We start from the raw sequence: 16136 nt of genomic DNA on the forward strand, positions 1-16136 counted from the left end.
CGCTCTTCGTCTGACTTCCTTCACACTATCGAAAGACTCTCAAGAGCTAGAGGTTTTTCGAAGGAGGCAGTCAGTGCGATTGCAAGAGCTAGGAGAGCTTCTACCATTAGAGTATACCAGTCGAAGTGGGAAGTCTTTCGATACTGGTGCAAGTCAGCATCTGTGTCCTCGTCCAGTACCTCTGTAGCCCAATTCGCAGATTTTCTTTTACATCTGAGAAAGGTTCGCTCCCTTTCAGCTCCCACGATTAAGGGCTACAGGAGCATGTTGGCTTCGGTCTTTCGACATAGAGGCTTAGATCTTTCCAACAATAAAGATCTCCAAGATCTCCTTAAGTCTTTCGAGACCTCTAAGGAACGTCGTTTGGCAACTCCTGGATGGAACTTAGACGTGGTCTTAAGGTTCCTCATGTCAGGCAGGTTTGAGACATTACATTCAGCCTCCCTGAAGGATCTCACCCTAAAGACACTTTTCCTAGTGTGCTTGGCTTCGGCTAAAAGGGTCAGTGAACTTCATGCCTTCAGTAAGAACATCGGCTTTTCTACAGAAAAAAAGCCACTTGTTCACTTCAACTTGGTTTCCTGGCCAAAAATGAACTGCCTTCTCGTCCTTGGCCTAAATCTTTTGATATTCCTTGCTTATCAGAGATCGTAGGCAACGAACTGGTAAGAGTATTATGTCCTGTTAGAGCTCTTAAGTTTGATTTAGCTCGTACTAAGTCATTACGAGGGAAATCTGAGGCATTATGGTGCTCAGTTAAGAAACCTTCATTGCCTATGTCAAAGAATTCTTTGTCATATCTTATCAGATTTTTTTAATACGAGAAGCTCATTCTCACTTGAATGAGAAAGACCGATGTTTGCTTAAGGTTAAGACGCACGAAGTTAGAGATATAGCAACCTCCGTGGCCTTCAAGCAAAATAAATCTCTGCAAAGTATTATGGACGCGACTTTTTGGAGAAACAAGTCAGTGTTCGCGTCATTTTACTTAAAAGATGTCCAGACTCTTTATGAGGACTGCTACACACTGGGTCCATTCGTTGCAGCGAGTGCAGTAGTGGGTGAGGGTTCTACCACTACACTTCCCTAATTCCAATATCCTTTTAATCTGTCTCTTGAAATGTTTTTAATATTGTTTTATGGGTTGTTCGGAAGGCTAAGAAGCCTTTCACATCCTGATTGATTTGGCGGGTGGTCAAAGTAATTTCTTGAGAGCGCCCAGATTAGGGGTTTGATGAGGTCCTGTTGTATGGGTTGCAGCCCTTGATACTTCAGCTCCTGGGAGTCTGTCAGCATCCTAAGAGGATCGCTGGGCTCCGTGAGGAAGACAGACCTACAAGGCAGAGTAATCGTCTAATTCAACTTCCTTACCAGGTACCTATTTATTTTGGTTTTGTTATATTGATAACTGCCAAAATGAAAAAACTCTTAGCTTATACGCTGTAAACATAATTAACTCTGGTCTCTACCCACCTCCTTGGGTGTGAATCAGCTATTATATATTCACCGGCTAAGTTAAATATTTAAAAATGATATTTTAATTATAAAATAAATTTTTGAACATACTTACCCGGTGAATATATAAATTAAATGACCCTCCCTTCCTCCCCAATAGAGACACAGCGGGACGAGAAGAATTGAAGGTTTTGTTTACATTCAAGAGTGGTATCTGGCCGACAGTTGGTGCTGGTGGGCACACCCGCAACCCTCATAGCGATCGCTCGCGAGTTTTTTTGAGTGTGTTTTCTGTCGAGCTGCAGAGTTGCAGCTATTATATATTCACCGGGTAAGTATATTCAAAAATTTATTTTATAATTAAAATATTATATTATTATTATTATTATTATTAGCTAAGCTACAACCATAATTGGAAAAGCAGGATGTTATGAGCCCAAGGGCTCCAACAGGAAAAAATAGCCCAGTGAGGAAAGGAAATAAACAAACTCAAGAGAAGTAAGGAACAATTAAAATAAGAAATTTTACAAACAGTAACAAAATTGAAATACATCTCATAAATAAACTATACAAACTTAAAAAAAAACAAGAGGAAGAGAAATAAGATAAAATAGTGCCCAAGTGTACCCTTAAGCAAGATAACTCTACCCCAGGATAGTGCAAGACCAAGGTACAGAGGCTAGAGCACTACCTACAGTACCTGGCAGATCACACTGTTTTGTTGATGAACAACACCACCACAGTAATGACATGCATAAACAAACAAGGTGGTACCTTTTCGCAGCCCCTATGCCATCTAGTAGTAGAGCGACTACATTGGACAGAAGAACATTTGGTGTCCCTATCTGTGTGCATCATTCCAGGCTAAGGAATGTGCTCACTGACAATCTGAGCAAAGCGACTCAGATAGTGGGCTCCGAATGGTCTTTGAATCATCTGATAACCAACTTTGTAGGGTTTCCCGACTGTGGACCTGTTCTTTATGTCCCTGAACTTCAGGCTCCTGCTTTATTGCTCCCAAGTCCTGGATCCCCAGTCTTTCTAGGAAGATGCATTTCAACAACGGTGGGACAGCATTGATATGTACGCTTTTCCCCAATTCTGTCTGATGAGAAGGGTGCCCAACAAGACCAGAGCACCCAAAAACTTATGCATGATGCTCAGAAATCTGCTGAGGCATCACACGAAATGATTTCCGGACCTTCTGCCGCTCCTGATAGAGCTACCGAGGGAACTCCCCCCACTACCAGATCTACTCAGACAACCACACATGAACATCTTTCACAAAGCAGTAGCCTCCCTACTTCACACCTGGAGACTATCCAGCATCTCCTCTCTCAGTGAGGCTTTTCGCAACGAGTTGCGAGAAGTATATCTGTATACCTCTAAAAATCCTCTGCATCAGTCTACCAGGCAAAGTGGATAGTCTTCAGTGGTTTGTGTCATGGAAGGGGTATCTCTCCCCTCGATGCCACTATTCCAGTAATAGCGAGTTCCTTGTATACCTTAGGGAGGAAAAGCTCCTCTCGGTCTTGGCAGTGAAAAGCAACGGCTCAGCCTTAAGCATGGCCTTTAGACTGAAAGGAGTCGATCTTTCCTCTTCGTTGGAGTTATCTTTCCTCATATGAAGCTGTACCATCACTTCCCCCCAGTCGGAAGTTAGATCTCGTCCTGGGAATGTGGTTCGCATCCTTCTGTCCCTGAAAGGTGATCCTTATGTACCATTATGCCAAGCAACAGATTATCATCTCACTTTGAAGACGGTGTTCTTACTCACTTTAGCTTCATCAAAGAGAGTTAGTGAACTTCATGGTCTATTCTACGACGTCGCCCACTCAAGGGGATAGGGGAAGGTGACATTCGAGTTCGTCCCGGGTTTTATTGCAAAGACTCAAAATCCAGCGGTCACGAATTCTAGATCCAGGGCTTTTCGGATTGCAAGTCTTCGTTCTGTAACCGATAATCCAGATCAACTATGTGCCCAGTGATGAGTTTGAGATATTATCTTAAACACACTGTAGCAGCTCATCCTTGCATTCCAGCGCTTTTAGTTAGCACAGGGAGGATCAAGAGAAGGGTCGTAAAGAATACCATCTTTGCCTGGATTTGCAAAGTCATCGACCATGCACTGAATCCTGACCCTCCTCCTACTCGACGACCTAGAACTCATGACATCAAGGGCATTAGCACGCTCCGATAGTTCAAACGCATTTACTCTGTGGTAAGCTGGTGTGTGGAAGCGTCAGACAACCTTCACTGCCCACTACCTGCAAGACATGACTCACAGGAACATGGATACGTTTTCCATTGGTCCTGTGTTGACTGCACAACAGGTGGTTTAAATATACCTCAGACTCCTTTGATGGACAAGTAGCTGATGGTTGAGGGCATTGGTTACCAAGGATTACAGTAGTCTGTAAGAATGTTAAGAATGACTGGCTCCTTTCTTTTCTTTCATCTTCGCCACTCTTGGGAACAGCGCCATGGGTCCTCTGCTCAGTGGTCTTGTCTATCTGATGGTAATAACCATATCCCTTGTGTAACCTTGTACATGTCCCCGATACCCCTCGCAAGGTGGCCATTTGGAACATCTATGTTTGAATTAAAATTCCTATTTTTAAACTGAATATTCTTACCTAGACAGCCACATTGCTAGTTCCTCATAACCACACAGGTTGCTCAAGCTGCTACGGGCACATTACACAATGTCTCCTTTTAGTGAGGTGTCAAGGGTTTTTCCATTAGTCTGACTCTGAACAGGTAAAAATCTGGGTCAATGACCAATACAGAGGTCAGAACCACCTAACGGGTGAGTTATCACTATTAAATAACGTTAGGTTTGTTTGGTGGCGGAACAAATGACAAATTTGAAAGTAATTTGTATTTTTCCTAGCATACAAACCTTTAGCTATTTATACAAACTGTCTCACCATCACCTGCCTGCAATCAAAAGTGGTGAAATATCACTGATATGTGAGTGAGAGGGGTTAACCGGTTACCCTTGATACCCTTCCACCCTCCCACTAACTAGGGATTGGGTGGTTGCCACCTCGCATTAAAGTGTTAATGGCTAGTCTTCTGGCTTCACCAAAAGATAACCCCTATTAAATAGCTGAAGGTTCGTACTATAGGAAAAATACAAATTATTCTACTTCCAAATTTGTCATACTTTGATACCAATTGTCATAGTCGTGTCCCCTGATCTGGCGACTGGCCCCAGAGGTTGTTCCGGAGAACACTGTTGTATCCCCATTGGAGATTCCAGCTTCCAATACAGAAGCTTCTTATCGATACTTGGTGGTTTATCAAATGGTTGCCTTTTCTTTATGGTTCTTCCTCACAAGTATTCATTTTCAAAATCATCCTTACAGTCCATCCTCCAGTTGAAGTGGCTATCCTGCAGGTTACTTAGCCGTGCATGGTGTGTCAGCTGTGTTCAGAGCCTGAAAAGGACAGCCTCTTAAACCTCTCTGAGATGAGGGCAAACTTCCTGTGAACAAGAGGTACCACCCTCCTTCGAGGGGAACTCGGTTTGAGATCTGGCTCGTTTCTTGTACAACGCCTGATGTCGACCTTCAACTTGGGCTAGAATTCGGGGATGGGAAACAGAAAGTACGTCCAAGAGAATCGCTTCTAAGGGCTGGAATTCTCCCTTCCGTTGTGGGGAGAATCACCAACTACGGTAACAGATGTTGATCATGTCTTTCCCGTCTGCGGAAATGACTTCCTGCTCCCCTTCGGATGTCAGGATGCCAGAGAACTTCAAATCAATGAATCAATCTCCCCTTCAGAGGATTCTTCCAACGAAAAGAGGGGTTCATCCACTCCCTGCCTAGGGAGTAGTTCCTCCACCAGCCACTATGCAGCAATCTCTCTGCTTGCTGGCAGGATTGTTGACATTGGCAGCAAATGCTGGCAGCTTTTTCTATCCTCGTGAGAATCTTCCTTTTCCTGGTTGGTCTTCCCTTCGGGGGATTCCTCCCATTGGAATTGGGTTCTCCCATTCCCTGCCATTGACCTTCAGAGCAGGCCTTGTTGTCAGCAGTCTTGTCATGGTAGAAGACTCATCTTGCCTACTGACGTAGATCCTGAAAGATCCTACTGGAATTGGATTCATCCATTCCCTGCCTTTGATCTTCAGAAACAGGCCATCAAACTCTTCTTGCCCAACAGACTCGTCCCATCAGCAAGATTCGTCTTGCCCAACAGACTCGTCCTGTCAGCAAGATTCGTCTTGCCCAACAGACTCTTCCTGTTAGCAAGATTCGTCTTGCCCAAAAAACTTCATGCTTAGTCGACTTATCTACAACTCCTGACGGAGATCCTGAGAGAACCCTTTGGCGACTAAACAACCACGTGTGAACATCTTTCACAAAGCAGTAGCTTCTCTGCAACTTCATGCCTGGAGACTATCTAACTCCTCCTCTCTCAGGGAGTTTCTCCTTCAACAGGTAGAAAATGGATATATCTTTGACTTGAGCCAATCCAGGCTAAGTGGACTGTAAGTTAGTATCATAGAAGGGGTATCCCTCCCCTCGATACCACTATGCCAGCATTAGGGGTGTTCTTCAGTTACCTTTGGGAGGAAAGGTTACCGCTAGTCCTTGAGCCTCATCTTCAGACCAGAAGAAATTAACCTTCTCCACATCGACATTGCCCCTCATATAGAGTTTCGAGCCAACGGACCCTTAGTTGGAAAGGAAACCTCGTGCCAGGACTCCAAGCTACAGAGGTCTCCTGACCTTGATAACAGGTTTTCCACTTGTGTTAACTTCTGCCAAGAGAGTCAGCGAACCCCATGGGACACCCTTAATGTCTCTCATTCACAATGATGGGCCAAGTAATGCTCAGCCTGGTTTCTGGCAGCTCAGATCCCAGAATCTGAACCCTTTGGTCTGGGAGTCCCTCGCAACATCACCAATGATCCTGATCAATAGTTACTGTGACAAACAGAAACTGGAGGCTCTTTTTTTTTTTTCAAGGAAACAACAAGAGCTCGCCCCTAGTGTCAACACTCTTTCATCAGCACGGGGAAGGTCAAGAGTAGGATCACGAAGAACATCTCTGCCTGGATTCATAAGGTCATGGACTTAACACAGAATCCAGATCCTCTTCTGACACTTCAACCCAGAGCACACGACATCAGGGGCATTGCTACGTCCATGGCTTTCAAATGAAACTACTCTGTGGCGCAGGTTCTTAAAGCTGGCGTTTAGAAGCGTCAAACAACTTTCACCGCCCAATATCTGCAAGACGTAACCCACAGGAGACTCGATACGTTTTTTATCGGTCCTGTGGTGGCTGCTCAACCACTGGTTCAACACCTGAAGCTCCTTTGATGGACAAGTAGCAGGAGGTGGAGGGCATTGGTTACCTAGTTTTAGTCTGATTGGATGAATAAGAATGAATGGCTCTTTCATTTCTTCATCCTCCATTCTTGGGGAAATTAGTGTTTAGGGTCCTCTGCACAGCTGACCTCAACCAGCTGCAGGTAAACCATTCATTCTGTTCTGAGTGGAACCTGAAAAACCTATTTTTAGAGGAGGAAGCGTCTCAGATGCTTGCCAAGGTCGCCATAGAAGAGGTTTTAGACAGGTCTTCAAGGGTTTTTGGCACTGTTTTTTGGTAAAGAAATTGAGAAGGGTGCTGGAGACCTGTCATAGACCTTTCGTACTTGAACCAGTTTGTACTCCAAACCGGGTTCAAGATGGGACTTGAGCACAGTCCTTCAGACCATCAGAAAGAAGGACTTCATGGCGATCATAGACCTGAAAGATGCCTACTCTTAGGTTCCATCCATCACAGATCCAGAAAGTTCTGAGATTCTTTTTCAGTGACAAGATCTACCACTTCAAGGTGCTGTGCTTCAGGCTGGCCACAGCACCTCAAGTCTTTATTCGTCTATTTTCCCGGGTCTTGGCTTAGGCTTACACCAGACTCCTGAAATATCTGGACGACTGGCTTCTCCTAGAAGACTCAAATTCAGAACTTTTATTCCACAGGTATCTCCTTCTCTATTTTTGCTGTGACTTGAAGATCCAATCGATGTCCAAGCTCGAACCTCAGCATCGTCTTCGTTACCTAGGCATGAATTTAGACTTGTGCCAAGCCAGAGCATATTCAATGTCAGAGTACTAAGACCCAGACTAGTGGCAGTTCCCTGTCTTAAAAGGCAAGCTTTCCCAGCTCACTTTTGGCAGAAACACATATGCCATTTCACCTCCCTAGAGAAGTTAGTTCCCTTCGGGAGGATGCACTTTTGCTTACTACAATGAATATTAAAACACCAGTAGTCACAAGTTTCAGACCCACCTGCAGCTCTACTGAAAGTCCCTTGAGAACTGAGAATAGATCTCCAGTGGTGGTTGAGAGAGAACTTGTTAGCAAGAACTGTACTTCAAGCTGCTCCTCCAGAGTTTCTTCTCTTCACAGATGCCTCATGCCAAGGCTGGGGAGCTTATTTATGTTACAAACAAATTTCAGGGATATGTTCACAAGAAGACAAGACCTTCCATACGAACTACCTATTAGTGAAAGCGGTATACGTAGCATTCCTCCATTTTTCAGAAACAATAAAAAGCCTCTAAGATGAGTTAATAAGGGACAAATTGACAAAGTAACCTACGTCTACAAACAATGAGGCTCAGATTCCCACCTGCTATATTGTATTGCAGTGGGTGTGCATTACTAGGCGTACATAATCTTGGTTTTCCTTTCTGCCTGCTTTATCCTGGGAAAGGGGAACATGATGGCAGACAATCTAGGCAGACTGGGGACGACAGTTGGATTAGAATGGTCTTTGCTTCCTCAATTGGTGGCGAGTCTTTTTGACTCTGGGGTTTCCTCACATTGGACATGTTCACCACCCAGCTAAACAACAAACTCCCGGTGTATTGTTCTCCAGTCCCAGATTCAGCAGTGGCAATGGAGGACATTTGAACACCAGTGGGACAGGATGGGCTTTTATGCCTTCGCCCCATTGTGCCCTATTCGTCATGTACTGAACAAAGTAAGGGATTCGGAAAATGTGACAGTAACGTCTCATGTAAAAAAGCTTCATTACATACACCACTGCCTGTCTCTTCACAGATGAAGTTTATCCAACTTCTATGCTGAAAGAGACTTTTCGAGACCAACTGTGAAGCAACTTTTGGGATACCTCCCTAAGTCCTCCACAGCGTTTTATCAAGCAAAGTGGTCCCTTTTCTGTGATTGGTGTTGTAGGAGGAGTATTGCTTCACTCTAGGCCACTACAGGAATTCCCCTAATCTCAGATTTTCTTGTGCTCCTACAACAGGAGAAGTCTCTCTGTCACATTGGTTAAAAAGCTATTGCTCAGCCTTAAGGTATGTTTCTATATTGAAGGGAATTTATTCTCTTCATGGAAACATTCAGGTCTGATTAAAAGCTTTTGAGCAGACCTGCCCACCTCAGGAACTAAAAGTTCTATTAAAGTTCTAAGGTCCCTCAAGATGACACCTTATGTCTAGGATATCATAATTATATAACTGAGTTAGGGATAAGCAGATGGCCGTTGGACTTCCTCCCAGCTCAGGAAAATTCAACTTAGAAATGATGAGGGTTTGTATTCGTGTAGGAACAAACTACTAATTTTCAAAACTATTGTATTTTTCCTAGCTATACAAACCCGAGTCGTATATTTTTATGTCCTGCCTCATCTAACCTCTAAAGTCTTGACTATAAGAGTGACCAGCTTTGCTGAGGCTACAGCACTTGCCCGCAGCATGGGTGAACACCTGATAACCAGATATTGCTACCTTTATAAATGACTCGGGCTTGTTTAGCTAGGAAATATACAATTGGTCCTTAACTTACATACAAACCACGCTATTTAATAGGGGTATTACTTTCGGCGTAGCTGAAATGACGAGCCATTAGAATTTTAACGAGGGTTTATTACCCCACTGCTAGTTAGCGGGGGGTAGGGGAGGGTAGCTTGCTACACCCTCCCCCCCAGCCCTCACACACCTGTGCTTGAGCTCACTTTGCTCTCGGTTCGGGTGGTAGTCGGACGTGTCCGCTCTCACCCCCGCCTCTCTGACAGCCATTAATGTCTTTTTGCTTTCTCTCCTACTATTTTGAGTGTGAAGTTGGTCTCTGCGAATATGCGCACCTGTCCTGGATTTCCCGACCGCCTTTGTGGAACATTCATGTCGGTGGTCTAGACGGACCCTCACACCCTTTGCCCTTACTGTAGAGGCCAACGGTGTGATAGTGGTAATAAGTGTGGTGATTGTAGGGAGTCGTCTACCTCCCAGTGGGAGAGGTTTTCTCGGCGACGTAAGAAGAAGTCCAGGCGGGATATTTCTCCTTCAAAGTTTTCTTTGAAAGGAGAAAATCCCAAGGACTTTTCTCCCGTTGCCCAAACCTCCTCTGAAGCTCCCACTCGATCGGTCTCTTTTGAGAGACCGACGAGTGGTAGCGTAGACCGTGGTTCTGTTTCCCGATCTAGGGGGTTCGAGAGATCGCATTGCCTCCCCTAGCGAGGCAGCTCCACCCCTTCCCCCGGGAGAGGATTTAAATTCAAATTTAAATGTAACAAATTTATTCCAGCTTTTGTCTTCCTTGGGGCTTGAGGGTTCGCCCTCCAAGGAAAGACTTATTGACATCATACGATTGGGTGCCGCTGTCAAATAATCGCCGACTTTGGCAGAGGTTGATCCTCTGTCTATTGTCGACGTTGTGGTGTCAGAGGTATCCAATGTGGTATCTCCTAATACCTCTGCCTCTTCTCATCCCGCAGTAGCTGAAGGCTTAGTTTCTCCCGTTCCTGCTCAACCTACGAGGGAGAAACTAAGCCAAACAGTCTCTCCTGCCGGTGATTCTCCCCCTCGGAGGAGTTCACTCTTTGGAGGACTGCTGAAGGTCAGCTTGCTGATCCAATGGCCCCCAGAGGGCGTATACGTCGCAAGGCTCGCCTTCCTCTTCGCTGGAGAGGCCTTCCTTCACATTATAAGACGGTGAGGAGGCGCCTCTTCGGCTCATCATCGTCGTTGCAGTTTGCCGCAGAGGAGCCTCGTCATCGATCGCTGACTGTTCCGGCTACAACCCTGGACCTCTCTGCTGATCGTTTGCAATCCCCTTTGGAGGAAGGTCGTCCTTTCAAAGGACACGTCGACCTTCCTCCCGACAGACCTGTTGACCTGCCGTCGCCGTTCCTGGCAGCTGATGCGCTTTATGCGCCAACTAAACCTGCACCCTAGCAGCCCCATCCTACCAAGACCACAAAACCGACAACGGCAGTGAAGACAGTGGTGTCTAAGCCCTTTCCTGTTAAGGACAGGAAAGGCAAAATGTCCTCCAGGGGAGGGAAAAATCCTAGAGGGAGCAGCCAAGGACACAAACGCTAGGATTGGCAGTCCCCCTGTATGTCCACCAGTGGGGGATGCCTACAAAGTTGTGCAGACAGGTGGCAGCAACTCGGGGCCGACTCCTGGATGATTTCCGTAATTAGTCAGTTATATCACGTCCCGTTCACAACAACTCTACCTCCCCTGACGACGAATCCAGTGTCATTGAGCTCCCTTGCCATGGAATCAGCAAGGGGGCAGGCCCTAAGGGCAGAAGTCCAGACCTTGTTGAAGAAGGGCGCTTTCCAAGAGGTCCTCGACGGGTCCCCAGGCTTCTTCAGTCGACTCTTTCTTGTAAAGAAGGCGTCTGGAGGTTGGAGACCAGTCATCGACCTCTCGGCTCTGAACAAGTTTGTCAAACAAACTCTGTTCAGCATGGAGACCGCAAACAAGGTCAGACTCGCAGTGAGACCGCAAGACTTCCTGTGTGCACTGGATCTGAAGGACGCGTACTTCTAGATCCCAGTCCATCCGTCTTCAAGGAAGTACTCAAGATTCAGCCTAGACAACAAGGAGTACCAGTTCAAGGTGCTGTGTTTCGGTCTCTCCACAGCACCACAGGTTTTCACCAGTGTTTTCACCCTAATATCGTTGTTGGCACACAGGATCGGCATCCGTCACCTCCGTTATCTGGATGACTACCTGATCCTAGCAGACTCGGAGTCATCCCTTCTTTAACACCGAGACAAACTTCTGGGACATTGCCAGGATCTGGGGATCATGGTAAATCTCGAGAAGTCCTCTGCTTCCCACTCAAAGACCTAGGCATGATTATAGACACCAATCTCCACAAAGCCTTCCCATCAGACGACAGGTTAGCAAGGCTGAGGAAGGTCGCAAGCCCTTCTCTCAGACGAGAAGAGCTTCCAGCCCAATTGTGGTTACGTCTCCTCGGTCACCTCTCATCTTTGGCTCGTCTAGTTCCCAACGGTCGCCTCAGGATGAGATCCCTCCAGTGGTGACTCAAGTCCCGGTGGAATCAAGGTTACGATTCCCCGGACGTCATGATCCATATGTGACCTGGGGAACGGACGGACCTCCAGTGGTGGGTGACAGACTAGAACCTACGAAGAGGAGTGGATCTTCTTGTCCTCCCCCGGATGTGATGCTGTTTTTGGACGCCTCAAAGAAGGGGTGGGGGGCCCACGTTCTACACCACAGGACCTTAGGCCTGTGGTCAGAATCAGAAAAGTGAATCCATATAAATCTTCTAGAGATGAAGGCCGTTTTCTTGGCCCTTCAACAGTTCCAACAATACCTGGCGGGTCACTCTGTGGTAGTGATGAGCGACAACACAGTAGTGGCTTACATCAACAAGCAATGAGGTACCTTTTCGAAGCAGCTATCCCATCTTGCAGTAGAGATACTGAGATGGACCGAAGTCCACTCGATTCCGCTATCGGCACGTTTCATTCCAGGGAAGAGGAATGTGCTCGCCGACAATCTGAGCAAAGCGTCTCAGATAGTGAGTACCGATTGGTCTTTGGATCATCTAGTAGCCAACAAAGTCCTGACTTTGTGGGGTTCCCCGACAGCGTTGAATTTCAAGCTCCCGCTATACTGCTCCCCAGTCCCAGATCCCAAGGCGCTCTGGCAAGATGCCTTCCAACAACGGTGGGACAACATCGACGTGTACGCCTTTCCCCCGTTCTGTCTGATGAGGAGGGTGCTCAATAAGACCAGAATATCGGTCAATCTTTCAATGACCCTCATAGCTCCGCTATGGCATCACACGGAATGGTTTCCGGACCTTCTGCAACTCCTAACGGAACTTCCGAGAGAACTCCCTCCGCGACACGATCTACTCAGACAACCACATGCCAACATCTTCCATAAAGCCGTAGCTTCGCTACGACTTCACGCCTGGAGACTATCCAGCATCTCTTCGCTGAGAGAGGATTTTCACAACAAGTTGCGATCAGGATGTTTGGACATCTGCGAAAATCATCCGCATCTGTCTACCAGGCAAAGTGGAAAGTCTTCTGTGGTTGGTATCGTGGAAGGGGTTTCTCTCCACTCGATGCCACTATTCCAGCAATAGTGGAGTTCCTCGTGTATTTGCGGGATAAATGCGCCTTTCAGTCTCGGCGGTGAAAGACTATCGCTCAGCCTTAAGTCTAGCCTTCAGGCTCAAAGGAGTGGACATTTCTTCCTTGCTGGAACTTTCCCTACTCATACAAAGTTATGAACTTACCTGCCCTCAGTCGTAAGTGAGACCTTCTCCATGGAACGTGGTTCGAGTTCTCAGGTCTCTTAAGAGACCTCCCTATGAACCATTACACCAGGTTTCAGATCGTCACCTAACTTGGAAGACGGTGTTCCTACTAGCTTTGGCTTCGACCAAGCAAGTCGGTGAACTTCATGGTCTCTCGTATGACATCGCTTATTCAAGGGGATGGGGGGAGGTAACGTTCAAATTCATCCCTAAGTTTATTGCTAAGACTCAGAATCCGGGGGTGGCGGACCCTCGGTTCTACTCCTTCCAGATTTCGAGTCTCCGTTCTGTAACAGATGACCCAGACCATCTCCTACTGTGCCCAGTAAGGAGCTTGAGGCTGTATCTCAAAAGAACGGCTGCAATCCATCCTCTGGTGCAAGCATTGTTCGTTAGCACTGGGAGGACTAAGAGGAGGGTCACCAAGAACACCATCTCGGCATGGATTCGTAGGGTGATCCATCTGTCCCTGAATCCAGACCCCCCCTCCGTCACGTCGCCCTAGAGCACATGATGTCAGGGGCGTAGCTACGTCCCTGGCCTTCAAGAAGAATTTCTCAGTGACGCAGGTTCTTCAGGCTGGGGTGTGGAAGCGTCAGACGACCTTCACAGCCCACTACCTGCAAGACGTGACCCACAGGAGGCTCGATACGTTCTCTATCAGCCCTGTGGTGGCTGCACAACAGCTGGTTTAAAACTCAGGCTCCTTATTGGACAAGTAGCAGAAGGTTGAGAGCATTGTTACCCGGTCTTAGTCTGCATGAATGAAAAGGCTTGTCTGGCCCTTATTCTTTTCTTCCTCTTCCCCTCTCCTAGGGAAAGCAGCATCCTGGGTTCTCTGCACAGCTGACCTCAAACCACTGCAGGTAAACCATGTTTCCTTGTGTTCCTAGTAAGATTGAACTACAGTGAAATCAGACAATGGTTGAAATCCTAAGTCCAAATAATTTTATAGTAAAGTCTTATGCATTTAGATTAATGTACAGTTACTGTTGAAACCTGCTTAAGTGATTTTATCAGTAATTTTTTTTTTTAATAATTAAAGAGTTAGTGTTGAAAACTGTTCAATTGCTCTCATCAATACAAAGTGTCTTTATAAGTGGTAAAATTGATGTAAATCAATTACAGTACTGTACTGCTTTATAGTCCATATTATGCAATTGTCACTAGCAGCTTTGTGCAATTTAACCATGACATAAGTTTGATGGCTTTGACTGCATTTTACAGTTACAGAATTTGTAACTAGTAACCATTATTAAAGAAACCAAATGTCCTTTATTACTAGAGTGAACTAAATGTCTTGGTTTTCATTATTTTTCTCTAAATGCTGTACCAATGAAGTAATGATTCCAAGCATGGCATATCTATTGAATTATGGTCTATATACAATACTGTAGTACTGTTAGTGTATTACATATTACTGGGTAATCATATAGCATAGTATGCAGGAAGTGATTTTCCATTCTTTATTATATTCCTTATATGAAATACAGTAATCTATAACGAAGATTATTGAAAATCCGCTGCTAATTGGATGATGATGAAAATAATTTCTCAAAATGGTTTCTTTGAATCTGGAAGCATTAGATGGACTGTACATTCAGTGTACTGTACATTGTTCTTATAATGCATATACAGTATTTTAAAGTAACCAATACTAGAGACTTACATGAAAGATGGTTCTTACTAAGAATTTACAATGATTTTCTTCTTAACTTATTACCAAGATTGCCTAATTTGATGTCATATTTAGATACAGTACAAATAATTCATTTAATTCATAGATATATTTTATCAACAATTTTGTTATGATTGTTGTAATTCTTTTCTCTTCTTCTAGAATATAACTTCAAATGAAATTCAGGAGGACCAAAGTTTTCACTAAGAAAATTTTTGCAAAGAATTAACATCCCGGTAATGCTGCTGGTATTTTTGTCTCGATACGACCACCACTCAAGACCAAATACTGTACTTAATGTTAATGTAAAAAAAAGTGGATATTATTGGTAAGCAAAATTCAGTTTTCTTATACAGGTATTTTGCTGATTGCTACTCTCTCTCTCTCTCTCTCTCTCTCTCTCTCTCTCTCTCTCTCTCTCTCTCTCTCTCTCTCTCTCTCTCATATATATATATATATATATATATATATATATATATATATATATATATATATATATATATATATATATATATATATATATATATATATATATATATATATATATATATATATATATATATATAGTATATGTATATATATGTATATATAATATATATGTGTGTGTGTGTGTACAGTAATACCTTGAGATCCGAGCAACCCAACCTACAAGAAAATTGAGATACAAGGAGAGTTCAGAGGAAATTTTTATTCTGAGATACGAGGAAAAATTTGAGATATGAGGAAAAATTTGAGATTCGTGGTACAGTAGTTCCCTATGCGGCTGCCAGGTGGCCATGTGTGCGAGAGGCTGCTCACCATGACAGCATCACTCGGTCTTTCCCTTCAGATCTCCGTCGCGTAAAGTTATCTCTGAGCATCGGCCGTATTGTTTGCTTTTTTTACATGTTTTTTCGTGAATCAGTGCATAATTCATTAAATAAACAATGGATTCAAAGCAAGCGTGTACATACAAGGGTAGTGAAAAGAAAAAGCGTATGATGACAATGGAGATGAAGCATGAAATAATTGCAAGACATGAGAGTGGCGTAAGAGTGACTTGAGCTGGCGCCCATTACGAGAGGAGTACATCAACTATATGTACCATCTTCAAGCAGAAGGATGCTATAAAGAGCTCCAAGCCTTGCAAAGGATTAACCATCCTTTCCAAGCTGCGTAGTGATATTCACGACGAGATGGAGAGGCTTCTTTTCATCTGGATAAAGGAGAAACAGTTGGCTGGAGATAGTGTGACCGAGACAATCATATGTGAGAAGGCCAGTCGAATCTATGATAACTTGAAAGGGAAACAAACAGCCGAGAAAGGCGAGACTTTGACGCCAGCGGAAACCTTCAAAGCCAGTCGTGGCTGGCTGGATAATTTCAAGAAACGGACTGGGATACACTCTGTTGTGAGGCATGGGGAATCAGCAAGTTC

At 44.7% G+C, this 16136-nt stretch overlaps 1 long non-coding RNA gene across 1 annotated transcript in view; it reads left to right on the forward strand.

Moving 5' to 3' along the window:
• The window catches only part of LOC137649682 (uncharacterized), an 80246-nt gene that overhangs the window by 51328 nt on the left and 12782 nt on the right, over positions 1–16136 (forward strand). The window contains exon 3 of the long non-coding RNA XR_011045819.1: positions 14882–15047. This is a non-coding gene — a long non-coding RNA (uncharacterized lncRNA). The remainder of the gene's footprint in view (positions 1–14881; positions 15048–16136) is intronic.

Source organism: Palaemon carinicauda, chromosome 11, assembly GCF_036898095.1.
Source record: "Palaemon carinicauda isolate YSFRI2023 chromosome 11, ASM3689809v2, whole genome shotgun sequence".
NCBI lineage: Eukaryota > Metazoa > Arthropoda > Malacostraca > Decapoda > Palaemonidae > Palaemon > Palaemon carinicauda.